Source organism: Periplaneta americana, chromosome 9 (assembly GCF_040183065.1).
Source record: "Periplaneta americana isolate PAMFEO1 chromosome 9, P.americana_PAMFEO1_priV1, whole genome shotgun sequence".
In the NCBI taxonomy this organism is placed as follows: domain Eukaryota; kingdom Metazoa; phylum Arthropoda; class Insecta; order Blattodea; family Blattidae; genus Periplaneta; species Periplaneta americana.
In genome coordinates, this window is record NC_091125.1 from 122,910,084 (window position 1) to 122,934,645 (window position 24,562).

At 34.4% G+C, this 24,562-nt stretch overlaps 1 protein-coding gene across 1 annotated transcript in view; it reads left to right on the forward strand.

Annotated features, from left to right (window-relative positions):
- The first annotated feature begins 3,650 nt into the window (after positions 1 to 3,650).
- Positions 3,651 to 24,562, forward strand: part of rdgC (retinal degeneration C) — a 484,209-nt gene continuing 463,297 nt past the window's right edge. The window contains exon 1 of the mRNA XM_069835771.1: positions 3,651 to 3,993. The gene's annotated coding sequence lies outside the window, so the exon portion shown is untranslated. The remainder of the gene's footprint in view (positions 3,994 to 24,562) is intronic.

Below are 24,562 nucleotides of genomic sequence, written 5' to 3' on the forward strand. Positions count from 1 at the left end.
TGACGTCGTAAGTGTTAAATATCAATAAATCCGCTCAGTGGTTCGCATGGGAAGACTATATAAACATACGGGCAAAGAAACTACACACCATATTTCATTTTGCGATATCAAGATGCAGAACGCTCTTGTAATATGATTTGTCTCATATCATGCCACTTTGCTATACTTCGTATATCGAAAGCGTAATTATGTTAGCAAAAATTGCATTGTGTTGGCAGGCTAGCGTACTATTGGTACTATTTTTATTGGTAGTTACTGTAATTTTCTGTTTTAGAAGTTTTACTCAAAATTTTCACAATTATTTTTAGCTAATGCTGCTCATATTGACTCGTGACCATATGTGCCTCTGCCAACATTTTGGCGATTATAATGAAGAATCCTGTTCTGAGCTTGAGGCACTCATTAGATCGGATTCTCTTCGCCCCGTATGATAGGATGACATGAGTATGGAAGTAGGCAGGATGGATGAAGATGAAGGTAATAATGACGGCGAAATGAGCCCAGAGTCCAACACCGAAAGTTATCCAGCACTCTTAAAGGGTTGAGACGAAACCCGAACAAACCTCAACCCGACAACTTGTCCCATGCAGGGTTCCATCCCAAGTTTGCTAGGTACACTTATAATTTAAATATATTATTTTCTACTCATAAAACTATAGTTGTTATTATTATTGTTTTTACGGTAGATATTATTATTTTTATTATTACTATTATTATTATTATTATTATTATTATTATTATTATTATTATTATTATTATATGGTGATTCATAGTATAAACCAGAGAATAAGACGAGTGTTTTCGTAAAATACGAGTATTTTTGCTCGACCAAAAATTAGGACCCAGCAATACAAATGGATCGAAAGGAAGATATTGCGAAGGATTTTTGGACCTGTAAGGGATGGTGAAACTTGGAGAATAAGATATAACAACGAATTATACCAGCTTTATGAGTCTCCCGATATAATAACATCCATTAAGATTGCTCGTCTGAGATGGGCAGGGCATGTTAAGAGAATGGATGAATGTGAAATACCTAGGAATGTGATGGAACATGGGATTGCTGGAGGGAGAAGAGTTGGAAGGCCAAAGCTACGATGGATAGACTGTGTTATGGATGACATTAAGAGGCTTGGAGTGAAGAACTGGTGGACGGTGGCTAAAGATCGAGACCGATGGAGAAGAATTCTTAAGGAAGCCGAGGCCCGATCCGGGCTGTAGCGCTATGGATGATGATGAATACAAATAGAGGTATGGAGTTAGGCTTGCCAACCGTCCCATATTTATCGGGACAGTCCCTATTTCGACCATTGCGTCCCGCGTCCCGAAATAATTTGCACTTACTTACTTACTGGCTTTTAAGGAACCCGGAGGTTCATTGCCGCCCTCACATAAGCCCGCGATTGGTCCCTATCCTGTGCAAGATTAATCCAATCTCATATCATCACATCCCACCTTCCTCAAATCCATTTTAATATTATCTCCCCATCTACGTCTCGGCCTCCCCAAAGGTCTTTTTCTCTCCGGCCTTCCAACTAACACTCTATATGCATTTCTGGATTCGCCTATACGTGCTACATGCCCTGTCTATCTCAAACGTCTGAATTTAATGTTCCTAATTATGTCAGGTGAAGAATACAATGTGTGCAGTTCTGTGTTGTAATTTTCTCCATTCACCTGTAACTTCATCCCTCTTAGCCCCAAATATTTTCCTAAGTACTTTATTCTCAAACACCCTTAACCTCTGTTCCTCTCTCAAAGTGAGAGTCCAAGTTTCACAACCATAAAGAACAACCGGTAATATAACTGTTTTATAAATTCTAACTTTCAGATTTTTTGACAGCAGGCTGGAAGACAAAAGCTTCTCAAACGAATAATAACACGCATTTCCCATATTTATTCTGTGTTTAATTTCCTCCCGAGTATCATTTATATTTGTTACTGTTGCTCCCAGGTATTTGAATTTTTCCACCTCTTCAAAGGATGAATTTCCAATTTTTATATTTTCATTTCGTACAATATTCTGGTCACGAGACATAATCATATACTTTGTCTTTTCGAGATTTACTTCAAAACCTATCTCTTTACTTGCTTCCAGTAAAATTCCCGTGTTTTCCCTAATTGTGGATTTTCTCCTAACATATTCACGTCATCCGCATAGACAAGCAGCTGATGTAACCCGTTCAGTTCCAAACCCTCTCTGTTATCCTGGACTTTCCTAATGGCATACTCTACAGCAAAGTTAAAAAGTAAAGGTGATAGTGCATCTCCCTGCTTTAGCCCACAGTGAATTGGAAATGCATCTGACAAACTGACCTATACGGAGTCTGCTGTACGTTTCACTGAGACACATTTTAATAATAATAATAATAATAATAATAATAATAATAATAATAATAATAATAATAATAATAATAATAATAATAATAATAATAATAATAATAATAATAATTTTTATTTATATACATATTTCTAATGTTTACACATCTTTCTGTGCCTAAAGTCTTAAAATATTATTATTGTCATCCACTCTTCTCTATCCATCCAATCCATGTCGTTCAGTCTGCAGTCTCTCATCCCTGTTCCGATCTCCTGCAACCATGAATTTCTAGATCTCCCTTTCCTTCTTCTCCCAGACGGACACCATTCCAGCGCCTTTCTAGTTAACCTTTCTTCTGGCATTCTTGTCACATGCCCATACCAGGTCAACTGCTTATATCAATAATAATAATTTATTTTATTTATTTATTTATTTATTTATATTTAATGTGCTGTACAACAGCCAGTGGCCAATTACAGTTCAGCACAAATAATATAACAAAAACATAATACAAAAATAATTATTACACATAAATACAATTACAATTAATTACAATAATGACGATGAAGGGATAAATAATGGATGACTTTAAAATACATAGGCTAACCAAGAATACTATGAGACAATGATAATTGAGTATAATGCCTAAAAGAATACATAAATGATAAATCTTTCCAAGAGCAAATAATAATAATAATAATAATAATAATAATAATAATAATAATAATAATAACAATAATAACAATAACAACATAATAACAACAATAATAATAACAACAATAATAACAATAACAACAATAATAATCATAACAATAACAACAATAATAATAACAGTAACAACAATGATAATACTAATAGGCCTAATAATAATAACAATAATAATAATAACAACAATAATAATATCAATAACAACAACAATAATAATAATATCAATAATAATAATAATAATAATAATAATAATAATAATAATAATAATAATAATAATAATAATAATAAAATGCATAGATAATTTGAACTTCCTTAATAGCTGTAAACTTTGTTACATTAGGTACCTAAAATTCATAAACGAATAGTAGAGCACAGAAATGGAAGGCAGCAAAAAATAAATCAGTTTTAGGTTTCGAACTACGATCTCCCTGTATACAAAACACTCGCGAACCACAACAACGCGTAGTTAAACAGTCGAACTAGAGTTTACTGGTAGTAGTAACATTAATAATGTGGGGCTTGATGCCAACATTTAATTTTGAACGACAACGCAGGCGCACCCAGAACGCAACCCTCTCTGCTCCGTGAGGCTGCCAAGTTATGAGCTCAGTGCGTGGCCGTTTCCTCAAGCCGACAGAGGAGCAACCGTTCGCTCGCAGCTATCACTGAGATTTTTCGTGTGATATCACGTGTTTATTATTTTCTCAGAAATACAGAATATACTATGACGTTAAATTGTTTTTCATTTCAGTGCTTAATTATGAACACAATAATGATACTTAACAGAAATATCAGATCATTTAATACTAGCTAGACTACATGAAGTTTAAAGACAAAGGTGTGATGTAAGTTTAAATATTCATCCTTGCAGTTGAAAAAAAAGAACGTTGTAGTATTAATAATTACGCGCGGCGTGTGACCTCTGGGTGTAGGAAAGAAGCTGTTGCAGTCCATTTATTGTGAAGGTAATGATAAAAATAGTAAAACAACATTTTATGCCTGTATAATATACTAATAGATTTTTATTACGGATAAAAATATAATATAGACTACAATCAAAAATTTTATTTAAATTAAACATTAAGAAAACTTACAAATATTTGAGGGCTTTCTTATACATTCGTTTTACACCTGCTTTGAGTGATTGATTAAACGTTTTCTGCAGTGATGAATACTCGAGTCCTCTAGAATCATAATTCACAATATCCAAACAATTTACTTATTCTTTAATAATTCGTAAACTTATATAAAACAAATGATTTTAGTTAAAACAGTAATTAATATTTAGAATTATAATAGACGGTATATTTAAAATAATTACTGCCAAATGGTAATTAGTGAGATGTAAGTTTTTGCTTAGGCTAATTGCCGAAGAACAAGGTTTTGGATATTGTAAGTTATGATTCTAGCGGACTCACAGAGTTCCTTCGTAGTACTTCGTGAGAGATTAAGAACTGAGAGGATATTTAATAGAAATATTTTTTTTTTATTGTTCTAATTTCTTGTTAATTCGTTTTTGTTCAAATTTTCAATGGTGGAATAAAATATTTACTTATGCTTATTTATGGTCTCATTGCATTTTCTTATTACACTGTAAGAAATCAAAGGGGGAAAATAATAATAATAATAATAATAATAATAATAATAATAATAATAATAATCGTCATCATTATCGTCATCCTTATCATCATCTAGACCTCGGATTTTTAGGCTCGAATAGGATAGGTTGCAACAATTTTGTGTAAAATCCCTAAATGTACGCAAAACGAGAAACTTTAGAGCGATGATATTGTCTAAAATTAGGGGCATTAAAGAACGTATGTTTCAGCCTATGCTAAACAAACCTAAAAATTTGAGGCCCCATCATCATCATCATCATCATCATAATCATCATAATCATCAAAAAATTAATTATTTCGACATGGTATCATTCCAGCCACTATTTTGGATTACCTTTACTTGTTATTCAGGTTGTCTATATGGTCCGTAATCAGTAAGTCACCGACATATCTGGGGTAAGGAACAGACGTGGATATTTCTCTTGGACTGATTACCTGAGTGGGTTCTTTTCGAGGTTTTTCTCAACTGTAAGGAGAATGTAAGGTAAATGATGATACATCCTCGATTCCATCTTTAAAAAATACTGAAAAAACCCTCGCAGTTGATATAACGCCGTTAATTAAACAATTAAAAAAATACAAGGGAAATTCGATCCTCAACTTAAAGTTGTTGAATAACGTTATGTTGTTTGAATACGTACGTTTTGAATTTGATTGAATATTAAAATATATTCACGTACTCGGCACGCAAACGTCACAACAAACTATGGTCCGTCCCAGGAATCTGTACAGTGAACCGCCACATGTGGGGGCGGAATCTATCTGTGCCGCAGTGTATTGCGGTCAGCATCAGTTCGAGGCCGCTAAAGGGTAAGATGCTCGTGGTAGAGTGTTCAGATAGAAATGATCCCCTCTCTGCAAGGGATTGGTAGTTTCGTTCAATCAATGTCTCCCCCAGAGTGGTTATTGGTCCTAGCCCTCCCATATACCATTTGCGCACAGGTTTTATTTCGTCTTTCTACTCCACAGATTTCTGGAACGGACCATAAGTAACAGTTTCTTCAACATAACAGAACTTTATTAACAAATTGTACCAAAGATCTTAAACCATAAAAGCTAGCTAAAATATGAGTACATATTTGAAAAGCTCATGTTCACTTACATATTTCACTCGCAATATGTATAGATTCACCTCTCGTACTATGGGCGTGTCAAGCAATTGAAGGTGTGGGGTGAGCGAAAACTGTTGCATATTTTCATATAGTGATTCTGTAACAACGTGTAAAATATTCATTATGGCGTAAAATTAAATTACACAGAAATTCTGTATTTACTCTTAAATTTAGATACAGGTTTTTGTTGTCTAGCTTTTACAAATACTGAGTCATTAGCATTTAACGATGTTACTGGCCAGCGTGACTTACATTTTGTATCTAGTACAGGCTCGTAGATAATAGCTATTTATGAGGCAAGTTCGTAAAGGTTCTCTTTTTGGCACGAGTGTAAAATTTATGGAACGAGGCGAAGTCGACTTTCACAAACATACAAGGGCCAAAAAATAACTTTACGAATGTGTATCATACAATGTTTTTTTCTACGATATCACAAATTTACATCAAATAATAATATTTCGAATTGGAGAGGTTATAAGATCACGATGTAAGCGTGACTTACATTTTGTATCTAGTACAGGCTCGTAGATAATAGCTATTTATGAGGCAAGTTCATAAAGGTTCTCTTTTTGGCACGAGTGTAAAATTTATGGAACGAGGCGAAGTCGACTTTCACAAACATACAAGGGCCAAAAAATAACTTTACGAATGTGTATCGTACAATGTTTTTTTCTACGATATCACAAATTTACATCAAATAATAATATTTCGAATTGGAGAGGTTATAAGATCACGATGTAAGCGTGACTTACATTTTGTATCTAGTACAGGCTCGTAGATAATAGCTATTTATGAGACAAGTTCGTAAAGGTTCTCTTTTTGGCACGAGTGTAAAATTTATGGAACGAGGCGAAGTCGACTTTCACAAACATACAAGGGCCAAAAAATAACTTTACGAATGTGTATCGTACAATGTTTTTTTCTACGATATCACAAATTTACATCAAATAATAATATTTCGAATTGGAGAGGTTATAAGATCACGATGTAAGCGTGACTTACATTTTGTATCTAGTACAGGCTCGTAGATAATAGCTATTTATGAGACAAGTTCGTAAAGGTTCTCTTTTTGGCACGAGTGTAAAATTTATGGAACGAGGCGAAGTCGACTTTCACAAACATACAAGGGCCAAAAAATAACTTTACGAATGTGTATCGTACAATGTTTTTTCTACGATATCACAAATTTACATCAAATAATAATATTTCGAATTGGAGAGGTTATAAGATCACGATGTAAGCGTGACTTACATTTTGTATCTAGTACAGGCTCGTAGATAATAGCTATTTATGAGGCAAGTTCATAAAGGTTCTCTTTTTGGCACGAGTGTAAAATTTATGGAACGAGGCGAAGTCGACTTTCACAAACATACAAGGGCCAAAAAATAACTTTACGAATGTGTATCGTACAATGTTTTTTCTACGATATCACAAATTTACATCAAATAATAATATTTAGAATTGGAGAGGTTATAAGATCACGATGTCATGGCCGTCTACATTGAGAATCATTAAGAATTAAGTAACCATGGAATTACAGCCTCATTTATTAATAATCACGATTTCATGCCATCTTAACCGGACATAATCAACAAAGCGGTTGGAAAAAGTTGAGTGTTACTTCTTGTTGCAATGAGTAACATGTAGCTTCAAAATTAATAAGGGATAAAATGTAAATGTGAATGTTACGTGTAATATTTAAGTAATGAAAAATCGAAGTAATGTATTAATTCCTTATTGAATGAAGTTCGTACATTGAATATTACATTTTTTTTGGTAATATGTAAAATAAATAGCAGTGTGTAAAGTGATTACTGACTTTCTTGCGCACTAGTGTTTTAAAGACTCACTTTACGCAATAACAGTGGATAAAATGCAACTTTACACACTATCGTAGAAAAATGTTATTAAATGTTAAAAATAAAAAGTTATGACTATGAAAAATTATCTATAGTAATGTCAAAACAGGTCTGAGATTTATTAGGACTATTTCGTGAAATGTAAATAATATATCCCTAAAATTCACTCACAAAATGTTAATAATTGTATATTTATGAATAATTAACCTATTCAGACACTGTGAAGTCGAAATAGATGAATAACGATTACTGCAATAAAGAAATTGAATTTTATTCAGTAATGCCAATTGAGAAAAGTGAAATACAGGCTTAAATATGTAAATTACATGTACTGCGCTTTTTTCTTGTTATTATAACAGAAATACGTTTTCATTATCTGCTGAAATCATAATTTAATTTAAAAATTGTATAGTATAATTACAAATAACCTGATTAATACATTAATTAAATGAACAATTGTTATGAAGGAGTGTAATTTTTTTTAGATACAATGGACATGGAATTAGATGAAGATATAGATGTGGAAGTAGGCTTTCGCAATTGATTTAGTACAATGGAACCATGCTCATCGATCTACGTAGAAACAGTTGGCGACACTGACTAAACAAAAGAACGACCATGCGATAAATTGATAGTGATAAATCGAGCTGCAGAAATTATCGCGATGTAAGACTATGATTGGTTGTAATTCAAAATTTCATCACACTTCATTGGCCGAAAATGGAATGACGTCATATAAACGAAACAGTCTTCAAAAATAGATAGAGTAAAACTAGTTTAAAAGAGCCTTTGTGACTCTTTTTTGATTCATAAGGAAGCTAAATTAAAAAAAAACAGTGAACTAAACAAGGTGAAATAGCTCTATGTATGTGATTCAGAAAATAATGTGGTTAATAATTGTATAGAATTGTATAAAGTTCAATAGTAGTGACGACGGAATGTCTAATGTTTGTTACATAAAATTAAATCACAAAAAAAAAAAACAATTTTATTCTATTGTATTTGGTGAACAGAGATAATGTCCAATACAGAAAGCTTTAACATACGAAAATGCCCATATGCTTCTAATGTCCAATATTTACTGAAAGGTACTACAGTATAATGTCCAACGCAAAAATATCCACGCAGTAATTAAGACCAAAGGCCAAAATGTCCAATTAACGACAATGTCCATGTGATTGTAATGTAGAAGATACGAAAAAGTCAAATGTAAATATAATATAACAACACAATTACTCACATAACGATGTCTGCAATATAACTTTATTTGCTAATAGGCTATAATAGCTATTACAAAAACATTATAAGCAGTAAATTTTTATGGACTTCGGAAACGTAGGATAACATTAATTTAGTATTCGTCAACATTTTCAGGCCCATCCGGGTTACTGTATAATTTGGGATGATATGAATTTGCTCTTAAATAGCTAGGCAATTAATTTTCAGCTTTATATTGCTTGTAGCTGTTTATTAGAATGGCGATTCTTTATTGGTTCTCTATATACCTTTTATTTAGGGCCTGTTTTATATTAGTGTGATCTGCAAGTAATTGTAAGGCCATGGTTTCTATTTGGCTTTGTTGCTGTTTGAAATGTTCAATAAAACGCCAAATATTTACACAAGTTATACTGTATTATTACATGTTGGACTTCCGTACATATTGGGCCTTTAATATATCGGACCTATTGCGTATTGGTCCATTTCGTATATTGGATGTATTACATTTTGAATCATTTTGCTTTTTGGGCATTTATTGCTTGGATTAAACTTCTCGGACGATTTTTACTTGAATATTTTTGACTGGACCTTTTTGTCTGTGGACATTTTAAATTGGACGAAATTACCTGTAACATTGTATTTATCGCGTAAACGGTTAATACTTGAGAGAAATAGCTAAAACTCAAGAAAATTCGAGTTAAAATATTAATATAAATTGCTTACTATTCACATGACACTTTTGGTTTCACCTGTAAATGATTGTTCGCGTTTATCTTTCGTAAAAAACACGACTCCGGTAATGCTTTAGCAATTCAATTATACTCTCTATTTAACGTCAATTTTAAATTACAGAAGCTATCCAGAAGCGATGAGATTATCATACAGCTGTAATTCAGACATAGTGGAAAGGTAATGACGAAGGGAGTGGAGTGTTTTGAGAATACCTGGTCTCTATCCGCCATCTATGTCACAAATTTCAGAGAATAAACCTCAACCTCTTTAGTAAGGATTCGTCAGTTAACGCAGGATTCTCTCATGTGATCCCCGAGTACGGTATGTGAAGACTCACACATGCACAGACAGAAAGTTGTGGACGTTGATATGCCTACACATTTACCTGTGCCACAAGAGACTTGTTCATATCTTCTGCCTCGGAATAAATTGTGAAGCTTTCCAAAGTGTTTAAAAAGGGATTTTAACAGAATATTAAATTTAAAGCTCATGAATATTAATATCAATAGGTTTGTTGTGCAGAAAATTCATGAATACGTTACAAGAAGTTACAAGCCTATTTAAAATGGAAATTCTCATTTCCAGGCAATGCAAACAACGATTTTCAAAATTCTGTGTAGAATGTTTAAAATTTGTACAACTGCAAAATGTTTAATATTTTTAGGGCGTTTCTTTATACAGGATGATACTATGAGTATGATAAGAATTGAAACGGTTGCTAAAGTGTGTAAAGGTGTACACGGCTCCGTCCATATAGGAGAAAGCTAATGTTTACCGACTTAGATACGACACACGAAGCAAGTCCCCTGCAATCTGCAAGCATCATGGTTAGGTAGAGCACGAAAGTCAAGGAATGTTATGGACAGTAAAAAAATGTTCATACGGGTTGTTAATTCATTATAAAAAGTGAATCTGATACAATGCTAATAAAATTAATTTTATTTCCTATAAAATATATATTTATAAAAGTAAATAAATAAATAAATAAATAAATAAATAAATAAATAAATAAATATTACTTGGAACACTCCAGCAATATCTTTAATACTTTCACCGTTTTCAAGGCGTTGAATAATATTTACTTTGTCAGAAATACTCAGACATGAACGTGTTTGTATGTTAGTCAGATAGTCAGATAATCAGTCAGTCAGATAGTCAGTAAGTCAGTCAGTCAGTCAGTCAGTCAGTGAGTGAGATAGATAGTCAGTCAGCCAGTGAGATAGTCAGTCAGTCAGTCAGTCAGTCAGTTAGGAGTCAGTCAGTCAGCAAGATAGTCAGTCAGCCAGTGAGATAGATAGTCAGTCAGTCAGTCAGTCAGTCAGGAGTCAGTCAGTCAGCGAGATAGTCAGTCAGCCAGTGAGATAGATAGATAGTCAGTCAGTCAGTCAGTGAGTCAGTCAGTCAGTCAGTCAGTCAGGAGTCAGTCAGTCAGCGAGATAGTCAGCCAGTGAGATAGATAGTCAGTCAGTCAGTCAGTCAGTCAGTCAGTGAGATAGTCAGTCAGCCAGTGAGATAGTCAGTCAGTCAGTCAGTCAGTCAGTCTGGAGTCAGTCAGTCAGTCAGCGAGATAGTCAGCCAGCCAGTGAGATAGATAGTCAGTCAGTCAGTCAGTCAGTCAGAGCCAGTCAGTCAGATAGATAGTCAGTCAGTCAGTCAGTCAGTCAGTCAGTCAGTCAGAGAGTCAGTCAGTCAGTCAAAGCTATATTAGTCGGTAAATGTGTCAATAAACCAGTTCGTCAGTCAGTCAGTAAGTCAGTAATGTGTTATTCTTGCTTCCCTGCTATAAAGTTAATGCTAAGTAGGCCATTTCATGTTATTTATGGCGAGTATGAATTGTGAATACATTTCAGTTCGAGTATAATTCCAGTAGATGACACAAATGTGAAAAAGTGATGTTCTGAAGTGTACCACGTAAATCTGAAAACATTTCTATCAGCTGTACGAGTAAAAAAACTGGAGTATGAAGGTGGACAAGGATGTCCAGGAGCATTGGCTAATCCTCTCCGCTTGCTCGACAGCTAAATCCTCTTTGAACCACATATAATCCTTTCGATTCACAGGTCCATGAATGTTTGTGACCAGTATATGTGCACAGAAAATATGTCGATGAGGGATTAAACATACTTTACTCCCATTAACTTGGATTCTACAAGATACAACCTAAATTATTTTTCTCGTCATGTCTACCTCATTTAACATAACTGTTTTCGTTTTAACGATATGTTATGTCATATTTATGGATAGCAATTATATTAGACTTAGTTTGATTATACCCAGGTAAAGGTTAAGATCAAGCCACCAAATGAATGTGCACACCTTATGAGCGGGAAACTGATAAAATTGGCATAGTTTCATATTGGCATTTTATATCTGCTATTCTTTTGGCAACAGCCATCCAAGGCTTCTGCCATATTTGTTGTCCTTCATAATTATGATCTTCTCATTTTCTTTCTCCTGCTTTTTATATTTTCCTTTATCTTCATTGTTTTATTTATTCTAATTTTCCATGTACTTTTTCTCTAGTCCTTGTCTTTTTCCTTGCATATTTCCTCTCTTCTTTGTTTTTTCTCCTTGTGTTTTATATATTCTCTTCTTTTTCCTTTCATTTCTTCTCATACTTTGTCCTTAACTAATTCCTTATCCTTTACCCTAGTACTTTTCCTCTCCTTGTCATTTTTACTTGTACACTTTTCTCATACCTGTACGTTTCCTCTCCAATTTGTCCTTTACTCTTGTACTTGTACTTTTCTTCTATGTGTCATTTTTCTTGTACTTTTTCTCTTTCTTGTCCTTTTTATTCGTACTTTCGTCTCCGCCTTGTCCTTTCATATTCCTCTCCGCCGTGTGATTTCTTTTTGTACATTTTCTTGTTCTTGTACTTTTCCTTTGTACTTATTGTGTCCGCCTTGTCCTTTACCCTTGTACTTTTTTCTGTTCTTCTTACTTTCTCTTGTACTTTTTCTCCTTTTTGTCTTTTAATCTCTTACATTTTCCTTTCATCATGTGCTTTCTCTTTGTACATTTTTTCATCCGCATCCTTTTCTTTTGTACTTGTCGTGTCCTCCTTCTTGTCGTTTACACTTGCATTTTCATGTCCTTATCACTTTCCTTGTATTTTTTCTTCTTTTTATCATTTACCCTTCTACGTTTCCTCTCAGTCTTTCCCTATTTCTTTGCAGTAATTTCTTCTTCGTGTCCCTTTTCCTCGTTCTTTTTCTCTTCGCCTTTTCCTTTCTCTTTGTACAATTTTCTCGTCTTTGTCATTTTCCCTTGTACTTGTGCTGCCTTGTCCTATTTTTTGTGCTTTTTTCTCCTCTTTTCCCTTTTTCTTTGTACTTTCCTCTTTTTCTCGTCCTTTTATTACACTTTACCCTTCTCTTGTCATTTTCTCTCTTTCGTTGTCCTTTCTCCTTGTAATTTTCCTGTTCTACTTGCATCTGCCTTTCCTTCATTGTAATTTTTTCATTTACTTCTTCTATTGTCCAGATTAATCCTCCTCTTCCATGCTGTCCTTTTTTTTCTGCATTCTCTTCATTTCATACTTTCTCTGTGACAGTAGACCTAATGGCAAGAACCGATATGATTCGGTAGTACCGTTGCGTTCGACGGTGCATTTATTTTTGGTCTATTAAGCGCTGGTTCTTCTGCAAAAGGTCCAGTAGCGGGAGAACCATAGAAAGGTTTACAGAAAATTATATATTATGCTTGTAATTACAGTATAAAGGAACTGTTAACGAGCTCATGTTCAACTCTCCCCTCAAACTGCGATCACACATCTCAACAGGAGATAAACCAAAAAAATATACAGGGTGTTAAAAAGTATACAATATTTTGGGAGGTGATAGTATGCATCAAAATAATAAAATAATGTCTAATAAATATGGGTCCTACAGCTCATACTTTCTGAGATCTGAACACTTGTTCATAGGAAGTGCTCAATGTGACGTCCATTCATGGCAATGCATTCCTCTGCCCTACAATACAGCAGACTACCAGATAATCATATCGTAGTTGACATCCTGGCATGGAATACTGATACGTCGCAAGGAATACTGAAAACAAAAGTCTGGTTGCGGATATGAGCGGAGTTCAGCAGAGATGGTGTGAATTTTCGTAATCAGCATGTGTGGGTTGATGAAAATTCCCATGCAGTTGAAGAAACAAGACATCAGCACCGATTCTTAATTAACGTATGGGCAGGCGTTCTTGGTGATAGATTAATAGGGCCATACGCGGTGCCACAGAGACTTTTAGGACTTTCTTATTAGCGTATTGCCTGCCCTGCTGGAGAATGTGCCATGTCAACAGGACTACAGATGTGGTTCATGCATGATGGCGCACCAGCACATTTTCTCCGCAATGTGCGTGAACACCTGACGTTGACATTTCAGGACCGCTGTATTGATCGGGGAAGCCCCAAATCTTGGCCTGCTCGTTCCCCAAACCTAAATCCCCTAGACTTTTGGTTATAGGGACACATGAAGAACCAGGTCAATTTCAAGAGTGCGTGATTCCTTACACCAAAGGGCAGAGAAATGCATTGCCATGAATGGACGTCAGATTGAACATCTCCTATGAAGAAGTGTTCAGATCTCAGAAAGTATGTGTTGTAGGATCCACGTTTATTAGACATTATTTTCTTGTTTTGATGCATACTAGCACCTCCTAAAATATTGGATACTTTTTAACATCCTGTATATATCTAGCCATATAAATTATAAGAGTGCCCATGCTCGGTGCTAGAAAAACATATTCTACGTAAATACTCGTGATTTCTTCAAAACATTTGTTTAAATATATTTTTTAAATCTTTCTCTGACACTTCTGCAACAGTTTAATAACATTTATTAATTTTTGATTACTGAAATGACGTATTTTTTTATAACTTATAACAAACTTCACGTACCTAAGCTTAAGTTGATCTCACAACCACTCATATAAATTGAACGCTTTTCTTCGTTGAACAGTACGTGCAATGTATTCTACCTAGTATATGAAATGAAAAGCAGCATCTAACAGCTTCCATTTGACGGAATTTCGGTATTGTTATAGATTTTAAAATATATTTATTTAAAAAATTTCATTTTGAGCTTGAAGTTATGGACTATTTTTCTGGCTACGACATTAATTTTTTATGAAATATTATATAAATATTTTAAATCCTTGCTTTGTGTGAGTATGTGATATTAATAAATTTTATTCGAAATGAGAGAGACAAACATGCAGATATTATTTCCATACATATAGTCGTAAATGTGTAAAAAAAATCACTTTGATGTTTTGGAATATTTTGCTTACGATTTAATAGCATTGAATGCGAGTCCTGTTTCGAAGTATTCATATAAAATGTATGGTATGTTATAACATTTGTCAACAAGCCGGGCGATTGGGATTTCAAACCAAAGCGTTGTAGCGAGGGGGTTGGAAGGGGACATCACCGCGCTTAATCCGATTACACAGAAGCTATTCAATCAGGTCACATATTTCGCATACCGTCAATGTGTTTGTGGAGCACGTAAAGACAATGCTGCCAACTTCATCTACCTACGTAATAGACATAAACATAAATAATCCGTTCTTTTGGAAACGACTTCTGTGATATGTTGTTTTTTAAGAGACAGAAAAAAAAAAACAGATAGCAAGTTACAATGGACATAACGTATATTGTGGATCAAGTGATAGCGCTTCCAGCTACAAATCCGGAGGACCCATATTTGATTATACAAAATGGCCAAAATAAATTGTTATAAGTTGGCTCCTCCTAGAAATATTTGGTGATTATTCTGATTATTCCAAATCTCATTAAAGAAGAAAGCCTTTCAGATTGCGTCATGTAAGGTCGGTAGCATACGGAATCCCGATAAATCGTACCGGGAACTATGTACCGCGACAATTCGTCCCAAGAATATAATTTGTACCGCGACAATTCGTCCCAAGAATAATAATTCGTCCCACAACAAATTGTTCCAAGAATATTTCGTCCCGAATCTACGACGTACCACAATATTACCGATATGTATTTTCTTTCTTTCGTTTGTGTTGTTTGTTTTGTTTTTTCCTTATTATGTATTTTGTATATGTATCCATGTAAGCCACCTGTAATTGGAAGTTTGCTTCTGTTGGTGGTGGATTTAAAATAAAATAAAAATAAATAAAAAATATAATAAAATAAATAAAATATATTGTCCCATTGCGAAATTTTAATAATTAAGAAATTTCAATAATTAAGTATTAGTATTAGTATTTATTTATTTAACCTGGTAGAGATAAGGCCGTCAGGACTTCTCTGCCCCTCTACCAGGGGATTACAACTATAACATGAACAATAAGATTACAATTAATATTAAATTTACAATTATAATTACAATAAAAATTAAAGTACGACAAGAATACCTGATTAATGAAGCAATTATTGTCTAGGAATAAACCTTAGCAGTTACTTAATAACAGGCGAAAATTTAAAACAAGATCAAAATTCGTTGTACAAACTGGTTAAAATCATGGAACGTTCACATCTCACCATATCTCAGAAAGGCAAAACCAAATTAATTTGGAAAGGATATTTGTACACCAAGCATAGGGAAGGAAGGAAGGAAGGAAGGAAGGAAGGAAGGAAGGAAGGAAGGAAGGAAGGAAGGAAGGAAGGAAGGAAACAGGATTGAGATGTGAAAGAAGAGGAGAATGTTCTGCTAGAGTTCATTTAGAAGTAGGGTCAAGTTCTAAAAGAAAGTGGTCATACGTATGCTCCTGATTGGGGAAAGTGCAGAGCTATCGAAGTTTTAGCAGAGATCAAAGAGTGAGCGCAGTCATCCAACGAAGCAACAACTTCAACAGTGAATCGTCATTTCAGTGTGGGTCAAGTGAGACGTACTTAAAACTTAAAAAAAAAAAAATTAAACCATAAATCGTTTGGTGCAAGAGTTCGTAAAGAAAATTTATCTCCCGATGCTAAATCCCTGGATGATTTGGAAGTCATACCAGACCGTTTCCAAATTGCTAAGAATGGCAGACGGTGGCTCCTCTCTTTCAATGCCGACAATAAACTGGCAATATTTATGACTTATTTGGCACAAACGTGAGACTAAAACATGTTGGGACAAATACTTTGGAACGATTTGTCACGGTACAAATGTTGTAGCGGTACCAAAAAGCGTTGTGACAAATAGTTTGGGACGAATTGTCGCGGTACGATTTTTCCGGGACGAATAGTCGTAGATTCGTAGCATACTGCATTGGACATTCTATCTAGGACAGGATGGTTTTGTCTCGAACTGTTCGATGTGACGGTTATTACATGCATTCTTATGAGGCTGCAGCACACGAATGCGTGTAATCATTACGGACCACAATCTGTCCCAGGGAGTATGGAGATAAGTTTAGTTGTTCATGTACTATATTGACGTGACGTCATGTTTCAAGAGCGACACAAGTATTATTAGGGGACATTTGCGTCTTATTTGTGATGTAGTTGACATTATATTAATGATTCAAAACTAAACCCCGCAGACTGTTCACATTACATTCTCATCATAGAGAATGATACTACGATGACCTGTCCTACAATTTAAATTGTTTATTGATTTATTTTATTTGATTTATTTTTACTGGCAGAGTTGAGGCCTTAGGCCTTGTATTCCATTCACCCAGTATAAAAATACATAGTAAATATTATAAATAACAGAAATACAGAAAACGATCGAATAATAATAATAATAATAATAATAATAATAATAATAATAATAATAATAATAATAATAGTAAGAGCAAAATGTAAATGTTAGTAAGCATAGTAGTAGTAATTTTCAGATAGTCAATATACAATGTAATACAATATAATGTTTATTTTGGTATTCAGTCTAAATGACTTATAGTTTAAAAAACATAAACAACACTTACAAATGTAAATATTCATTGAAAGTTAAGGACAAACTAATGTGCTAACTTTTTCGCCCTCGGGCGTCTTCAGGCACTTGATCAAACAATATCGTATATATAAATTTATAATATATTGGCTGTAGAGTATATAATATATTAAACAATTTATAGCTAACATATTTAAAAATCATGTGTACAAATCAATGATTGAATAACGGTTTGAAATGATTATCATCAACTCTATGGTAATAAACAAACAACCATGGAATTCAAATTAAGTTACGGAATTAAAATGGATTAAATTTGTATAAAATTGTCCTATAATAAATTTGATTGTTATTTTAAAATGTATGTTGTTATTGATCGTATATTTTAATTAATTACTAATAGTGTCATTATTAATACAACATAGTAAAATCATATGGTTGTTGTTAAACAATATTAAGCTTCATAATGTGCCAAAATCTAGATAATTTTCTGTTGGTTGTAAACTTGGAATGTAGATAAGGTTCTCACTGGGAGGATAAGCCGTTCTTGGTGGTGTTGTTGATGTTTTTCAAACTATGATAAGTAATTTAGACTGAATACCAAAATAAACATTATATTATATTACAAAATGGAAATGTGTTTAGATACATGTAATTCTAAGAGTTAAACAATTACAATTGAGTAGTTAAATAAGACAATTTGGACCAAAGGAATGATTTGCATAATGAGGAAAATTGATATATTTAAAATAAAAATTATATTCTACAAAAGTAATATTTGAAGAAACATTATATTATAAAGACGAAAAGCAGTTTTTTGACAACTGACTTTTGAAAGTAGTCAATATCTGACAGTCCCTTTACACTATATACAAAGCCAGAAACAAAATTTGGGCCACCTGAATTTTACAAGTTCCAGTTATAACATAATGCGCATGCTCAGTAAGCGGTGAGTATGTGCAATACGTTATAACTAGAACTTGGGGAAAATTAAGGTGCCCCAAATTTTGTTTCTTGGTCTGTACACTAGAAGACGCTAATTTTACTATTTACTCGATCATGAAGAATGTAGGCTTACATTGATCAAACATTTTATCGACACCTAGAGTGAAAACCTCGTAAGTCGACTTTTTTTTTTTTTTTTTTTCGAAAATGCGGTTTTCACTCAGATTTATAGGAAAACTCGTGCTCTTACGGTCTACAATGACAAAATGTACACTTTTATTTTTTCATGTAAAAAGAAAAAAAAATTGGAAAACACATGTCTCTTTATGCTTTAATTTTAAAATGAAAAGCTCGTATCTCTTACGACTTACGAGCCATCTATTTAAATGTGAAAAACTTGTATGTCGATTTCGTATGCTTCACAAAACCAACCTGGTCATCTAGACGCAATGTAATTCAATACCGAATCGATGTTAACAATACAGTAATAATAAGGAAAAACATTAAATTAAACACTTAATATTTTAGGAGAAAAATTCGCTCCGGCGCCGGGGATCGAACTCGGGTCCTTGGTTCTACGTACCAAGCGCTCTGACCACTGAGCTACGCCGAATTCAATCCACAGCACCGGATCGAACTTTCCTCCTTCGATGTTTCCCTTTGTGGCTTGACTCCACTCAGCTGAGTGCGCTCCTAGTATAATGGCAGTTGACATTGGATACACGTCAACATATATATATATATATATATATATATATATATATATATATATGCCTAACTTGGAGTCAGGCCACAAAGGGAAACATCGAAAGAGGAAAGTTCGATCCGGTGCTGTGGATTGAATTCGGCGTAGCTCAGTGGTCAGAGCGCTTGGTACGTAGAACCAAGGACCCGAGTTCGATCCCCGGCGCCGGAGCGAATTTTTCTCCTAAAATATTAAGTGTCAATATTACAGATAAATTCTGTAGGACAAATTAATGTATATCTATAAGTTAATATTAAATTAAACACTTCGCTCCTTTCCTTGCACTTGCAGCTACAAAGTGATGCTGTGTCAGCTGTCTAAAAAATTAATTAATTAACGTGCATTGTAACAGTGTTATAGTTTTCCATATGGCTGAAGGATGACTTGACGTCCTGTTCTCAAATAGTTTTATAATAAATTAGTTCAGCAGTGTTTAGAACGAAAGAATGTCAATGTTATTCTCCTCTCTTCGTGTTGCTTACTAGAAAGAATAATTTAATAATCTTACAAAACATTAAATTAAAACAAAATTAAATCCGTGGTGAGACAGCCCATGAAGGGCCAAGACCGATCAGCCAGCTGCTAGCCTCACTTTCACATACTTCAGCAGAGGTAAACGATCATCAATCGAGAACGGAGGTATTGTGTAGTTAGCACGGTGACCAAATTATTTAAAAAAATGTAAGACCCTGTATGTGGCGGGGCCTTTAGATAGATTCTGACTTTTTTCTTTTTACAAAAAACACAAAAATGTCCGATATAATGTAATTTCGCTATTTCGTAGAAGCACCTATATTTCGCATTTTGTACTCAATTTTGCATTTTATCGCGGATTAAAAAACTACAGTAATATAGTTAACTTGCTTTTAAACATAAAATTACTTATTTTGACAGCATTTGGCACATTTCGCATTTATCGTGACTGCAAAAATCTTCCTTCGTTACTTATCATCACTGTGATTGTATCATCAGTAGGTGTGGAGAGGAAGGATTCAATTTTAGTCTGATCTGAACTTCCGTTTCGGTAAATTCGTGCAATATTAACGAATATTAGTAATCGTACAAAACATTAAATTAAAACAAAATTAAATCTGTGGCGAGACAGCCCATGAAGGGCCAAGACCGAGCAGCCAGCTGCGGAGTAACGGTTAGTATGCCTGACCCGGGTTCAAATCCGGGATGGGGCAAGTTACTTGGTTGAGGATTTTTCTGGAAGTTTACCTCAAACAATTGAGAGAGAATGCTGGAAAACTTTCGGCTGGGACTCTGGATTAATTTCGCTGGCAATGTCAACTTCATCTCATCCGGACTCCAGATAACCATAGCAGTTGATAAAGCGTTGTAAAATAATCAATTAAAAATTAACGGCCAATATCTCTCAAGCGCCAAACTTTCTTCCAGATCGCCCAACCTTCGTCCTTAAGCGCAGCTCACATACCAAATCTAACTTCTGATCGTAACTCGAAAACGGATAGCCACTTATGTGATGCCATTTAATAAGAAAAATGAAAAACCCTAAAGGTTTCGTAGAGTCTAAAATTGATGTGTTTTTGGCATAAAGGTTGGAGTTTTTCTGAAAGCAGAGCAATAAAATCAATGATATATCGCACAGAATTCTACCTTATTTTAGTTCATGTGGAAATCACTTAACACTTCCCAACAAATTGATGGTGTCTCTTTTGATACATAGTTGCACCTAAATTTTCCATTTCAGAATGGTTAAGGCTGATGTTTGCGGATGTCGTTGTGTTCTCAGACTCCTACGCCAGACAATAAAAAAAGGGAAAGTATTTTGAAGTAAATTCTTCGTTTTCATGAAAGTAAAACTAAAGAAAGATATATTTCTCAAATCGAACCATTCAGACGTTTCACAGTAAAAGAAATGCTACTCAGTCGCCAGCGTGCCGTTTTTGTTTCTTTCTTCCTTTTACTCATTCTTTGTTTCTTTGTTCCTTTCTCTGCGTCAGGACTCAAAAAATATATATATATATATTTTACACAAATGTCTCCATGACAGAGTGCAAATTGTTAAACCTATACAGGCAGTAAAGGAAAATTCTTTCTTTCTCTCGTGCTGACAGTACGTAACGGAAATTCGTCACTTGCTGTCTAAGAATTTATCTAGAAATTAAAGTATATGGACTTGGATAGTTACCTCTAGTAGGGGAATGAGAACGACACACACAGACAGACAGGCAGGTAGACAGATAGGTAAACAGGCAGTAGCCAGACATACAGACAGACAGAGGATCTGCATAGTTAGATAAATAGACAGCTAAACAGGCAGACAGACAGACAGACAGGCAGATAGATAGATAGGTACACAGACAGACAGACAGACGGACGGACGGACAGATAGACAGACAGACGGACGGACGGACAGACAGACAGACAGACAGACAGACAGACAGACAGACAGACAGACAGACAGACAAACAGACAGACAGACAGACAGACAGACAGACAGACAGACAGACAGATAGACAGATAGATAGATAGATAGATAGATAGATAGATAGATAGATAGATAGATGTATTGTATTTTAAATAAGTCAATAACAATGATACATTGTTTCAGACATGTCAATGAACAATCGAACTTGAATGGTATACTGATATTCGAATTCAGGTACCCTTGTATAATATCATAAAAGGGATTTACATGTAACCAGTCATATAAACAGGCTTGAAACCTTTCCGGGTTTACTTGATGCACTGTTTTTGGCAATTTGTTAAATAGGTCAATAGCCACATTGTAATACCATTTATTTGATTTAACCAATCCAACCTTGGTCTTATCCAATAAATAATTACTTTTTGTGGAATGTCGATCCTTACCCGTATAATATTCTCGTAACGAATGTTCAATTTTAATCAAACACTCAAAAATATAAGAGTTTATTATAGAGAATATTTTTTTCCTGAATAAACATCGGTCTGCAGTGAGCGACAAATGATGCCCCTGGTATAATTCTTACCGCCTTCTTTTGTAGAATAAGTACCTTATTTGTATTTATTTATGTAGGTAGATAAGAGCAGGCAGGCAGGCAGGCAGGCAGGCAGGTAGAATGGATGAAAGGACGGACAGACGGACAAAAAAATACTTATAGCAGAGACCGTAATAATCCTTTAACCTACACTATACCGATTTTAGTGACTTTACAGTTCAAGCGTGTTAGAAAATTCGAAAATAAAATTAAGGACAAATCCTTATACGGAGTGGGAAAAATAAAACTGGCCCGCGGAAAATATATATGAAATACATTAATTTATATGTATAAGACTGAAGTGGAAATGCTCTGACAATGCAGGAAACCGTGACTTCGATACAACAATGGGCTGATGACACATGGCCGCGCATGCGCATCTCCCGCATGCTCTGTCCCGAGCTTCGCTGTGTCATTACATTTGAGTGAGTGAGAGGAGCAGACGTGTTTAGTGGCCAGTTGAATGCAACACAAAATGGTGCTCACGATGAAACAATGCGTGTTCATTGTCGAGTGTTATGCGAAGCACAATTCATGGAAAAGGTGTGCGGAACTTTTGCGCAAGAGTTTCAGACTGGACGTGTTTTGGCAAAACCTCCAGCAATGCAAAACTTAGTGACAAAATGGCGTGAAACGGGCTCTGTAGCGAATAAAAACCGTAACTATCCGAAAAGAGTTCGAACACCAGAAAACATTGCTCGAGTGCAGGAAAGCCTGGAACGAAGTCCGACGAAATCGCAACGAAAAATAACGCCATCAACAAGATGAAGAGAACTGCGAACAATTTCCTGAAACATTGAACTGTTGTGAAATTGTGATAGAAAGTGAAGTGCCCACTGAGCAACGAGCTTACTCATTCTTTCTTTCCAAGGGATATTTTTTTACACATTACAGATGCAGGTCCTATAACTATAAATATGTATAAATATACATATTACAGATTTTCCGGGCCAGGTTTATTTTGCTCACTCTGTATAATAATTAATTACTTTAAGGAAATCCCTTTTTACTTGATATGTTCTTCATTTTGCCATTTCAGTTCTTTCAACGTAATACAAAAATCACAAATAAGTATAGTAGGCTAAGTAATATGACGAATCTTCAAGTGGACCGCCATTGTGTGTGTAATTTCAAATAAAGACCTGTTAGTCTTTTGAAAAATTATTGCATGTCTTATGTGCAGTATTCCTGGATAAACTGATTCGTTGATATTGAATATGAACAAAATACGACCAAAATTTGGGAGAAATCGCTGTACACGGTCATACGGAGAGACAGATGATAAATCCGAAACCATTTTCACCGTATGAGGGACGCTGAAAACGTCTTCTTTTACCATTTCAAAATAGAATTTTTGCAGCATCAAATACAGCCTTTTATCTTTCATATAGAAGTAAATAAAGACCATTATTGGCGTACAGAATCGATAAGCAATAAGTTCAGCGGTTCCAGTATTAATGGAATTATTATGCTATAACATGTAGATGGGTCATTTGCAAAATTTGTATAACAAATGGACGATTGAGAACGTCAAAATTAAAGTACTATTTAGTGCATATTCTGCATGTATTAATACAGTGCAATGTCTCTGCCATAATAATCAACCACTGTACACTCACCTTGCTTTACAGCACTGTTTTGAATGATGTAACAGACATGACATGGAGTAACAGATCTGACAGGTAACAGACTTAACAAAGCAAACAAGCATGTGCTAACCTAAAATTTCTTTGCTTAAAAATCTTCAAAATAGCAACTTAACTACTGGACACGTGTACTATTATGTCCTCTTGATCTTGACTTTATATGTTGTTATTTGTGGAAAATACAACACAAACAGATCTGACAGAGTAAAAATGCACGCTTAGACTAAAAGCAAGACACACAAACTCGCCAAATCAAAATGGATGAGTATAGCAGTACAATCAAAATGGGTCTTTGTACATCATCTTGGCTTGTGCTGACATCTGTGGGATTTCTTTTTCAACTGTGTATCCATAGGAACATGGATACACAGTTGAAAAATGGTGTAACAGACCTGACTGACTTACTGGATTAGAGTAATAAAATTATGTAATCATGTTTAAGGAAATATAAACTCAGACATAAATGAAGAAGTTTTGATAATATCAAATGTTTCTTTAATTTTTTTCTCAATTACACTATCAAACAAACCTTTATCTAGACATAATCATGCTCCATTTTAAAAACTTAAGTAGTATGGACACGACATTTTAGCTGTCACTATGGGAATTTTATTTTATTCTCGTGAAATATTTCGCATGAAGGAAATAATTCTTGTGGCGTTTACTACATTAGTATTGAAACTACTCACTGTTAGGAATTTATAGTTCTATCGTTATAAATGCAATAATGGGAAAGGTAAGAATTGATGGACATAATTTGTTATGCAAATTCTGCAAATGACCCAGATACTATTTTATACTTACACATT